Genomic DNA, 10,230 nt, shown 5'->3' on the forward strand with positions numbered 1-10,230 from the left:
AGTGACCGAAGACCTCATCCTTGGTCTTCAAGAAGTATATCTAGGTCTTTCTGGAGAAATCATCAATAAAGGGAACGAAGTATTTGTACACTCTGAGATACTGTGTAGACATTGAACCACATATATTAGAATGAACTAAGCTAAGAACACCTTTGGAGTTGGTGTCACTCCTTGGAAACGTTGCCTTAGCAAACTTCCCCAACACATGTCCCTTGCACACATCATCATGCTTTGTGCTCACCTCTAGAACACCTGTCACTATCTCCCAAAGCAACTTAAGTGCCCCATGATGGATATGCCCCATCCTCATATTCCATAGCTCTCCTTGATCTCTCTGATCATTGTTGCTCACGAGTGCCTTTGGAGTATCTAATTGCAACCTGTAAAGTCTGTCACTCCTGACTCCAACAATTATGGGTGACCTCCACTCCTGACACCTTATCAACACCTGTGCAACTCTAAAGAGTGTGAAAATTTCTAAATAGAAATCCAATTGCAGTGATTAATATTATTTATTCTACTTATTAACTCAGAAATAAGTTATTCACAGCGTTCTTATGACAAATATCAAAATAAATTTTACTGCAATGCTCACAATTAAAAATACTACGGAAAGTAAATGCAAAGAAAAATACCGGCACAAATACAATTACAATGATAGATATTTTGGACAATCGTCCCCAGAAAAACCCAATGTGGGAAAACCGGTGCAACAGATGAGGGTTTTTTTATTACTCTTCAGCAAAATCTCATGTACAAGTTACAACCAGCATAATAGAAGTGAGAAAATTTATAGACGCTTCCTGACAAATCTCTAATCCTGGAGAAGTACTGTATTTCCCTCTGAATCCTTCTGCATCCCTTTGCATCAATTTTCCCACGCTGGCCCAGCATCAAACTGCCCACACAGTCCCAACGTCAACCTGCCTCTGCGCCACCTTTTTCTGCGTCATAGCTTCTGTGTTGTCTCTCCCTTCTTTGTGCCTTCTTGCCTTGCACTCTCGACTGATGCTGATGCCCTCTCTTCTTTTCTCACCTGTAACTCTCCCTATGATTCGATTTTCTCTTGCCGAACTTCGACTAGTGAGAGAATCGATCTTACTGGGTAATTGAGTATCTGCCTCTTGTGTGTTCTCCAAGTGCTCATCAAGCCTCCTCTTATAATCCTCTCGTTAATCAATCAACGACCCATATTAGATCCTATTCAATGGCTAGGATCATATTGACTTGATCTCCGCTTTCTTCTAGAAGTTTCACCCACAATTTAGATTATTAGCCATTAATTATTTTAATTTCCTATGTTTAGACTTAGGGTCCCATTAAAAATAATTAATTGTTTTAATAAAACTATCTCTGGGTGAAATTTTCCAAAACGGTTTCTGGGTATTGGAGAATGCATGTGTCTAAGCTTCCCTGCAAAATTTGAGACTTAGAGCACATCTGATGCTACTAGAAATTAACACTCCCTCTTAGCGAGAAATGTGCTCTAGTAATGCAACTTGCTGAAGCATTACCTTGTTTTGTAACATCTCCCTCTGCGCTTGCTGATGTCTGACATCCTGCCCACCAACTATTGCGCAAATGCTACATCTGTACTGTTGTTGACCTTGCCACTTGTCAACACTGCATCCGTACTGCAACTCCCTCTGCCACTGTAACTGAGAAATCACCTGTTTCTGCTACTGAAACAGATTCTATACCATACGCATCTACTCTCTAAACTGAATGAATTTAGCTCTTCGTAGAGCCTTTGTGTGTATGTCTGCTACCTGATCTCATGTGGGGACATACTGTAGATGTGCTACCCCACGTTGAACACAGTCTCTGATAAAGTGGCATCTGATATCAATGTGTTTTGACCGATCATGAAATACTGGATTCTCAAAGAGTTTGATACAACTCTGATTATCACAGTAAACCCTGGTCGCTTCCATCCTTTTTCTGAACAAGCTCACAAGCAATTTTCTGAGCCATATAGCTTCACATGTAGCTGTGCTGGCTGCCATATATTTTGCTTCTGTTGAGCTCAGAGCTACCGATTTCTGCTTCTTGCTGCACCAAGATATCATCCCTGATCCAAAACTGAAGCAGTACTTCGAGGTACATTTTCGGTCTACTGAACTACCTGCCCAATTTGCATTTGTGAACCCATTCAATCTGACGTCTTACCCTCGAGAGTATTTCAACCCATATCTGACTGTTCCATGCACATACCTAAGAATGTGTCTAGTTGCCGCCTAATGCACCCTTTTTGGTTCCACCATGAACTGACTAAGAGTGTTGACAACAAAGCAAATGTCTGGCCTAGTGTTGATCAGATACATGAGCGACCCAATGAGCTATCTGTACAAGGTGGGGTCCACTTCCTTGTCTCCTGATGCATCTATTTTCTTCCAATTGGTGATCATGGTAGTAGCCATGGGTCGACAATCCTCCATTCTGAATCTCTGTAGCATATCTTCCTTGCCCAAGGAAGATCTCCCCATTCTTTTGCCAAACTTCCAACCCTAGAAAATAATGCATCAACCCCATGTCTTTCATGTCAAATTCAGCTTCAAGATTCTTCTTGCAATCCTGTATGAGCCTGGATGACCCTGTTGGGAACAAGTCATCCACATATAATACCAAAATAAGTGGCTCATTCTCTACCATAAGATATTAGAGATTGGGATCAACATCACTTTTGACATATCCCAACTGCTGCAAGTAACTATCAATCCAACCATACCATGCTCTGGGTGCTTGCTTGAGCCCATACATGGCTTTCTTTAACCTGCAAACATGAGTTCTCTTCTCATGAGTTTCGAAGCCTTCGGGCTGTTCTATATACACCTCCTCTTCTATCACCCCGTTCAAGAATGCTGTCTTGACATCCATCTGGTGAATCTTCCATCCCATTTGAGATGCTAGGGATATAATGGATCTGATAGAGGTGTAATGGGCAACTGGGGCGAAGGTCTCTTCATAGTCTATTCTTTCTTTCGGAGCAATACCCCTTTGCCACGAACCTAGCCTTGTACTTCTCTATATTGCCATCTGCAACATACTTAATCTTGTAGATCCATCTTGATCCTACAATTGATCTATCTTCTGGTCTAGGTACTACTTCCCAGAAATCATTCATCATGATAGAGTTGTACTCTTCTACCATGGCATCCACCCAAACTTGGTGTTGAACGACTTCCTAAAAGCTAGAGGGTACTTCAACTTGAGCTACCAATGCTTGGTATATGTTAGGTTGTCTACACTACCTTTTCTCGGTTCTGGGAGCTCCAACAAACTCCTCTGTGTCCCTCAATGTCTGTCGTACTTCGCTGCTGGTTCTACCATTGGTGGTGGGAGGCTCAATCAACTCCTCCACCTGATCTTGTTGTTCCATCTGCTGAGAACTGTTTGGATTTCCTCCTTCTGAGGAAATACTAGTACTGGTCACTGTACTCAATCCAGGTGTCTGTCCTCCTGCCTATCGTCCTTGCTGCCCCTGCTGCTCCTAGACTAGTGGAACATCTACTGACTGACCTTCTGCTGGCATCTCTCAAGATTTCCTGAAAGCTCTATCCTCCATGAACTTTTCATCCTGTCTCACTACAATATTCCTGCTACTAGGAATGTAGATTCTGTATGCCTTTGAGGTCTTGCTATATCCTACGATATACCCCTTTTCAGCAGTTTGATCCAGTTTACTACGCCTCTCATCTGGAATGTGACAATATGCCACGCTTCCAAATATTCTGAGATGACTGACATTCGACTTCTTCCCTGTGAAGAATCCTTCGGGTGTTTTCTTCACCAGTGCTTTATGAGGAGTTCTATTCTGGATATACACTGTTGTGTTGCAAGCTTCTGCCCATAAAATCTTTGGTAGATCCTGATCATACAAGATAGCTTTGGCTGCTCCAACAATAGTTCTATTTTTCCACTCTGCTACTCCATTATGCTCCAGATTATATGGAGTTGTCCACTTTCTTTTGATGCCCTTCTTTGCGCAAAAATCTACGAAGTCTCTATCCATATATTCTCCACCATTATCTAAACGCAATACCTTTATCTTTTTCCCTATCATATTTTCGACGAGAGCCTTAAACTCTCTCAATTGATCAAAGACCTCATCCTTGGTCTTTAAGAAATAGATACAGGTTTTTCTAGAGTGATCATCAATGAAAGTGACGAAGTATTCGCCAGCACTAAGAGCTCTTGTGGACATTGGACCACATATATTTGAGTGTATCAATCCCAATACACATTCTGCTCTATTGTTACTTCTGGAAAACATTGTTTTAGCATACTTCCCTAGCACACATCCTCGACACAAGTCATCATGCTCACTACTAAGAGCTAGTACTCTTGTAACAGTCTCTCTGAGCATCCTTAGTGCTCCATGGTGTAAGTGTCCCATTCGCCTGTGCCATAATTCATTTCGTTCCTTTTCACCATTATAGTTGCTGCCTATCAGTGCCATTGGAGACTTAAGCTGCAACTTGTACAATTTGTTGCTTCGAGTCCCAATTTGTCTCTTCTTCTTCTAGCTTGGATGCTTGACGTATACTTTATTTCCTACGAAGTATACATTGTATCCCTTGTCCTGTAATTGGGACACTGAAATCAAATTCATTCCTAATCCTAGCACATGCAGAACATTGGTGGCTCGGATGCTGGTCCCTGCTTCCGTCTGAAATGCTATGGTGCCTCTCCCTACTGGAGTACATTTCGTTCTATTTCCCATAGTAATCTGGAAGTCCATTTGTTCTTCTTGATAGCTCGAGAAATATTCTCGTACTCTAGTCATATGAGCTGAAGCCCCGCTATCAATGTACCAAACATCTGCTGACGCTAAATTTGCCAAGCATGCAAATTCTTCTTCTAATCTAGTAGATAATTCTGAGACACTTTGAGTATCCATCTTTGTGCTATTTTCAACCGATTTCTGACGCTACCCTTTCCCAACAATTGTTGCAGGAAAAACTGCGTCCCCGCTTGAGAAACCCCTCTTCGCTGAATCTTGTGCTGCGCTATTCTTTTTTGTCGCTGATAGATTTCGATCAGGAAATCTTACCTCTCTGTCGACTCACTCAGAGAGAGGTTTACCACGAAAATCTAGTCTTCCTTGCTTGAATTGCACAAACCTCTTGAGGATTCAAATTACTGCCCCTACAGGAATTTCAAATTCCTTTCTTTCTTCAACGCTAGGTCTTCCGGCTCTTTTCTCCTTGCTTTACCTCACCTTTGAAACCATGTGAAAATTTCTAAATAGAAATCCAACTGCAGTGATTAATATTATTTCTTCTACTTATTAACTCAGAAATAAGTTATTCACAGTGTTCTTACGACAAATATCGAAATAAATTCTACTATAGCCCTCACAATTAAAAATACTGCGGAAAGTAAATGCAAAGAAAAATACTGGCACAAATACAATCACAATGACACATATATTTTGGACAATCGTCCCCGGAAAAATCCAATGTGGGAAAACTGGTGCAACAGATGAGGGTTTCTTTATTATTCTTTAGCAAAATCTCATGTACAAGTTACAATTAGCAGAACAGAAGTGAGAAAAATTATAGACGCTTCCTGACAAATCTCTGATCTTGGAGAAGTACTCCTTTTCCCTCTGAATCCTTCTACGTCCCTCTACATCAATTTTCCCATGCTGGGCCAACATCAAACTGCCCATGCAGTCCCAATGTCAACCTGCCTTTTTGCTGCCTTTCTTTGCTTCACAGCTTTTGCGCTGTCTATCCCTGCTCTGCGTCTCTCGATTGATGCTGATGCCCTCTCATCCTTTCTCACAACTGATGCTGATGCCCTCTGTGTCTCTCGACTGATGCTGATGCCCTCTCTTCCTTTCTCTCGACTGATGTTGATGCCCTCTCTTCCTTTCTCACCTGCAACTCTCCCTCTGATTCGATTTTTTCTTGCCGAACTTCAACCAGTGAGAATATCGATCTTACTTGGGTAACTGAGTATTTGCCTCTGGTGTGTTCTCCAAGTGCCCATCAAGCCTCCTCTAATAATCCTCTCGTTGATCAATCAACGACCCAGATTAGATCCTAATCAATGGCTAGGATCATATTGACTTGATCTCCGCCTTCTTCTAGAAGTTTCACCCATAGTTTAGATTAATAACCATTAATTATTTTAATTTCCTAAGTTTAGACTTAGGGTCCCATTAAAAATAATAAATTATTTTAATAAAAAGGTCTCCGGGTGGAATTTTCCAAAACGGTTTCTGGGTATTAGAGAATGCATGTGTCTAAGATTCCCTACAAAATTTGAGGCTCAGAGCACATGCAATGCTACCAGAAATTAACAAAGAGTACATTGTAACCCTTATTTTGAAGAATAGAAATGGAAATCAAATTCATCCACATTCCTGGCACATGCAACACATTGTGGATTGGAATCGACTTGCCTGACTCCCTCTGAAATAGAACAGTCCCCTTCCCAACTAGGTTGCGCTCGGACTTGTTCCCCATCTCAATCTAGAATCTTATGTTGTGCTCCTTATAGCTACAGAAGTACTCCCTAACTCTCGTCATATGAAATTATGCCCCTGTTAGTTTTTGATAGCAGCAGAAGTGCTCTAGCCTTGAAAATTGGTGGAGAGGCTAAGGCACATGAGTTCTAAAGAACCCAAAAACCGTTTGGTGAAATTCCACCCGGATTGCATTTTATTAAAATAATTAATATTTTTAATGGGGTTCCTAAGTCTAAACATAGGGAAATTAAAATATTAATGGGTATTAATCAAAATATGGGTGAGAATAATCTAGAAGGTGGATCAAGTAATGTTTTAATCTTCGCCGTTGATTAGAGAATTAATATCGGCCATTGAAGACTCAATGAGAAAAGTATAAAATGGAGGCGTGGGGTTCATTTGGAAACACACACAAAGAGATTAAATCGATTTTCTAAGGTGAGAAGTTCTCAGGAGGGAAATCAATTGGGGAGATCTTGTAGTCGAGGGGCAGAGAGAATCTGGGAGAAGGACTTTCCAGCGAATACCGACAGAGAGGCAGAGAGAACTTGCAGAGAGGCAGCGTAGTCGTCGAGAGAGCTGAGCTAGGCCAGTCTGGGCCCACGCAGTCCTGATGCAGAGCCAGAAGGGCCAATGCAGAGCAGAAAAGTTTCTTGTCACGCATAATCTAGAATTGCCGGAACAACCGAGAGAGTTGACATAGAGGGTAGAGAAGCGGACACAGGGCTGATGCAGAGCCAGCGCATAAATAACTGGGGTTAGCCAGTCTTGTGCCAGATTAGCCAGAATTCTGCTAGGTGAAGTGAGGTAAAACTCACTCAGATTTTCCACTAGTATTTTCTCTATAAAGGATTGCTAGATGAACATCCTAGATTTTTATTCAGATATTTCTCCTGCATAATAATAAACCCTTAGAGCTACTGCACCTGTTTTCCTGCATTGGGTTTTTTCGAGGACTATTGTGTCCAAAAATAAGTGTGTCCTATGTATCTTGTTCTTTGCTCTATTTTCTGTTTCGTGAGATCAAATATTTAATTAGTGTAGGTTGCAGAAGTAATTTGATTCAGTATTCAAAAGAATAACTTGGTTAATGTATATTAAAAATCAAGTAGGTGAAGTAGATTCAGATTTGCTGTAGTAGGGGTTCCTTCAAAATGTAGGAATTTTCATAGCCCCACTCTCTATTTACCAAACACCTTGTGAGGTTGAGCTAGTTAGGCAAGCTATGAGTGCGAACTCCTGTTTCATCCTGTTAGAAAGCTCATCTGTACTTGTTGAAGTTGTCGTATGCTTCTTTCCCTTCTTATCGCCTTTCTTCCTATGCAGGCAATTGTTGACATAATGGTCAAACTCATGACAACCATAACATTTGACCTTTGAAAGTTCCTTTTTCTTTTCTCCTTTGGGGTTAGGTCCTTTGCTTGAACCCTTCTTTGCTTTACCCTTTCCCGTTAGAGCCATGCTTTCCCGTTATCCTTCACCTTTTGGGGTCTTATTATTGCTTCCACTGACCAGACTAACCCTAAGCCTAAGCTCCTCCTGAGTGAAATCGCTCCACAAATGATCCCAACTTGGTTAAATATGTCTTCCATTAATCACTTGAACAAATACATCCCACTGCTTTGAGAACCCATTCAAGGTTGTTCTCACGAGCTCGTCATCTTCTAGTTTCTCTCTGATAGCTGCTAACTCGTCCTTCACAAGTTTGAGCATGGTGAGGTAGCTAATGCTGAAATTCCTAAGTATTACCTGTTAGAAATTTTATTTGTATTCTTTGGTTTATTTCGCCTACTTATTTAATTACTAACAAGTTATTTACTCATATAAACACTGAAATAAACACAATACAGTCTCAACCATCTACATATCAACAACTGAAAGAAATAGACAAACGCACAAGTGACACCATTATTTTTGGACAATCGTCCCCGGAAAAACCCAACTTGGGAAAACCGATGTAGCAATTTTGAGGATTATATTATTATGCAGTCTTTCTGAATACGACTGGGTGCCAAACTAGCTCACCCGACAGAGAAAATAATCTGGCAGTAATACCCCTCTATTTGGAAGCAGATATTTGGAAAGTTTGCCCTACGAAACCCTCTCTAGCACAATTTGAAGCTCAGCGTCAGCCCTCCTGGGCTCTGCGTCAGCCTAAAACCCTCCGTGTCAGCCTTCTGAGGCTCTGCGCAGCCTCTTTGACCCTTTGTGTCACTCTTGCAGCCTCTGCGTGGATGACGCAGGCCTTTCTAGCCTCTGCGTGGCTCCCTCTCTGCTTTTGCGCTGGTCTTCAGGCACTATCTCTGCCTCTCTGCCTCGTACTCACTGCCCCTCGTTACAACTCTGATCACTGATTCGATTTCTCTTAGCAAACCCCGCTCTAGAAAATTGAATGACTGATCACTCTAGTGTATTCTCCAACTGACCCTCAAGCCTTCTCTTATACTTTTCCAGTTGAGTCTTCAACGGCTGAGATTAAATCTCTAATCAACGGCTAAGATTAGATTTGGCTTGATCCATGTCTTTTAGAACCTTCTAACCCAATTTTATATTAATACCCATTAATATTTTATTTTTCCTAAGTTTAGACTTAGGAACTCCATTAAAAATATTAATTATTTTAATATCTCCTTAAGCGGGAAGAATCTGCCCAAACCATTTCTAAATTCTCGGGCTTGGAGATCTTATGTGCTTTAGCCTCCACCAATTTTCATGGCTAGAGCACATCCGATGCTATCCCAAATCAATAGCTAGCCACGTTTTCTCCTTTGCTCATCCGGGTATTTCTCAGTATCTCTTTGAGAATCAACTTCCTGTTCACGATAGCGTTCTAGAACAAATTTAGGATGACATCCGACATCTTCTTGGCTGTATCCAACTCTGCAATATGTGGAACAATATGATGGTTGACCCCATCTAGGAGTATTCGCCTCGTCTTGGGATCTTCCTTCTTGTATGTAAGAAGTTGTGCTGCATCTGCCGACACGACAACAACACTTGTCGCATATTCCTTAAGAGCATTCTTTTCCAGCAACAAGACAATCTTGGCTTTCCAGACACCAAAGTTAGATGCACCATCCAATCTATCTTGATCTCTCAATCTAGCTGAAGCCATTTTTTGTATCCCTCGAATAAAAAAACCCCAAATAAATATGAGGAAATCGAATTGGGTTTAATATGTCCTCGGTCTTCTCTTCTTGTACTCTGCGTTGAGCTTCTTTTGCCCTCAGATCTTCTTTGATACGATGTGAAATTTCTATTGCACTTAATGATGTTATTATTCTCCTTTATGTTATAGATTATTTGTCTCAGTAAATTATTTATTGCAAATATTGAATAAAACACAATTGCAAATTTCTCCAAATAATAAACCACAAGAACTGAGAAAACATAACACACATAAAATGGCCAATATTTTGGGAAAATTTTCCTTGGAAAAACCCCAAGATGGAGAAATCGATTCTATAGATGAGGGTTTATTTTATTAATTTTGTTGATTTGTGTAGCTTGGGAGGCACACCAAGCCCTAGGGTTCAGGGTTTGGAGGGCAAAGCACCACAAGGGTCACTTGTGGGCTTGGAACCCAAGGATGGGGTTTGCACCTAATCATGTTTGGGGCAATTCCAGAGGCACATTTCTACATGTGATGGCATGAGATGATAGAGGGTGGAAAGAAGAATCCAACGCTTCGAGAATCGTCGAATTCTGAGTTGTAGAAGTGGAGAAATGAATTTTTGAAGTTGACAAATTAA

The sequence above is a fragment of the Pinus tabuliformis genome, chromosome 2_1 (genome assembly GCF_031772625.1).
Source record: "Pinus tabuliformis cultivar Carrire ecotype Pingquan chromosome 2_1, CPIR1, whole genome shotgun sequence".
Classification (NCBI taxonomy): domain Eukaryota; kingdom Viridiplantae; phylum Streptophyta; class Pinopsida; order Pinales; family Pinaceae; genus Pinus; species Pinus tabuliformis.